Here is a 2641-nt window from a genome sequence, read left to right on the forward strand (position 1 = left end):
AAAAGCTTAACAATTTATGTCAAACCCCCCTTTCTAAAGTCAAAACCTGTGCAACATATGTTCCCCCCACCAACAGACCCTCCTTTGCCTTACACAGGAATTCATAATGAGAATGGAAAACACATTGTTTATATAAATGATAAATGGTTTTAGGTGTAAAGCCTGCCCTTTAGTTAAAGATTACAAAGACATAAGAATTGGTGTGCTTTGACCAAGGATCAAGGAAACTCTTTAAAAAGCAGTTAAATAGATCATATGAAAAAAGAAAATTACCTTGGAAATTAAAAATAAAATAATGTAAAATTAATATAGTTATATTTTAGAGGCACTTCAGAGTAGTAGACTTTTTAAGTAATAGACTTTCACTATTTTAAGTGTGTTTTACAGGGATTTTAGTTTAGAAGTAAGAAAGCTTATCAATAATCATAGGTATGCTTTATTTTTTTTTTTTAGAGAGAGAGAGAGAGAATTTTAATTTTTTTTTTTTTAGTTCTTGGCGGACACAACATCTTTGTTTGTTTGTGGTGCTGAGGATCGAACCCGGGCCGCACGCATGCCAGGCGAGCGTGCTACTGCTTGAGCCACATCCCCAGCACAAGACTTTCACTATTTTAAGTGTGTTTTACAGAGATTTTAGTTTAGAAGTAAGAAAGCTTACCAATAATCATAGATATGCGTTAAAGTTAAAGGTTGGACAAGGCGGCGGGAAACGTAGCGGGCGACGACGGCCCGGGCGGGCACCGGGAGAACAGGGTGGGAGGCGGGCAGGCCTACGGCGGCGGCGGCGGTAGCCGGGCGGCCTCGGCGGAGGAGCAGAAGGAAATGGAAGATAAAGTGACTAGTCCAGAGAAAGCTGAAGAAGCAAAATTAAAAGCAAGGTATCCTCACCTGGGACAAAAGCCTGGAGGTTCAGATTTTTTAAGGAAACGATTGCAGAAAGGGCAAAAATATTTTGATTCTGGGGATTACAACATGGCAAAAGCAAAGATGAAGAACAAGCAACTTCCTACTGCAGCCCCGGATAAGACAGAGGTCACTGGTGACCATATTCCCACTCCACAGGACCTTCCTCAACGGAAACCATCCCTTGTTGCTAGCAAGCTGGCTGGCTGATTAAAAGAGCTGACCTGCATGAATTTTCTAATTCCCATTATTTCTCCTCATATGTTACTTATCCACTTTTTATTCCTTTCATTCACTAAGTCATTTAAATGAGACTGACGGCTTTGCAGGTAGCGATAGTGTGTGCTGCTATTGTAAGGGAATATACATGTGTAGAGGTTTTGATTAGTTTTAACAGTGCACTGATGAAAAGGACATGTTAGAGCAACATAAGTAATCTACTTGAAAATATTTGTATATATTACCTAACTCCTAATATAGGTTCCAAAAAGTAATAAGCAAATTTTACAATTTTAATGTTTTGCCTTCCTCGCTTATCTTAATTATAGCTGTGTATGTTACTCTTATTTAATGTAACCTCTGTATTGATTTCTTCTGTATTTTCCTTCTGGATTTTGTCAAACAGAAGTTTAAGCCACAAGTTTGAAGAAAGATCACAAATTCAAATGAAAATAGGAGGGGCTTTGAAAGATTTGTATAACTGTGCTTGAACTTGAATGGCCTTAAACCTGTTTCAGCTTTAACAATAGAATTTTACTTGGGCAATATTTGCCCATTCTGGTGTAACTTAGGTGACTTCAGTGCTTAACAGCTGCCATTGAAGCTAGTATTATTATTTAGTTTTGTAGTGTTAAATACCTTTCATTGTTGAAGATGTGAATGAAGTATGCATGTGCATCAACTGTTGAATTCACTTTTGTGCCATTTTTGTAAATACAGTAGTTTTGCACAACCTTTCATAAATGTCTGTATTAATTTCACATATTAGAAAGTAGATAATGTGCCATCGAGAAGCACAAGAGTTCCTCCTACACAAAAAAATATGTCCTTACAGCTTTTATATAATAAGAGTAGTTTATAATCTTGGGCTTATAGAATACCAAACTGAATTCTTCATCTTCACTCAGTCTGCCGTAGAATTAAGCTTTTACAATTGTTACTAATATCCATGACATTCAGTGGCCTTGTGCAAATATGATATGTTGCTTAGGCATATCTTTTGTCCTATGCAGATCTCATTTTGTCTTTTATGAAAATTGCAGTTCATATAATTTATACACACTTTTTTTAAAGTATACAGACTTTTTATTTCCACACTTAACTTTGGAGACACTAGAGTAAAAAGCTTTCCATACTCTGCCTTCTGTTTTCTTCTCCTCCCTGCCCTTTCTGTCTTTGCTTCTTTTGACTTACAGTATTGGGCTATTTAGTTTATATGATAGCATAGGCATCTGTAGCCTTACTCTTTTTAATTGCTGTGCTGAATGCTGTATTTTATAACACAATAATGGTGTTTTCCCTCTTTCATTTCTCAGTTGTTAACTTACCACTTAACCCTATTATTATTATTGGCATTTAACAATTGTTTAAATAAAAAATTTATAATGAAACAAATAGTTGAGAGAACTGGCCCAGGAATCTGTCAGATTGAATTAAAGTCAAGTAATTATGATGAACTAAGAATTAGGCTTGTAACGAGTAACATACATGATAGCTAAAATTTATTCATATGAAAAAC

At 35.9% G+C, this 2641-nt stretch overlaps 1 pseudogene; it reads left to right on the forward strand.

The window, feature by feature from the left end:
• Positions 1 to 800: 800 nt before the first annotated feature.
• Positions 801 to 1720, forward strand: LOC143393555 (cAMP-regulated phosphoprotein 19 pseudogene; annotated as a pseudogene).
• The last annotated feature ends 921 nt before the right edge of the window (positions 1721 to 2641 follow it).

This window comes from Callospermophilus lateralis, chromosome 3, assembly GCF_048772815.1.
Source record: "Callospermophilus lateralis isolate mCalLat2 chromosome 3, mCalLat2.hap1, whole genome shotgun sequence".
In the NCBI taxonomy this organism is placed as follows: Eukaryota; Metazoa; Chordata; class Mammalia; order Rodentia; family Sciuridae; genus Callospermophilus; species Callospermophilus lateralis.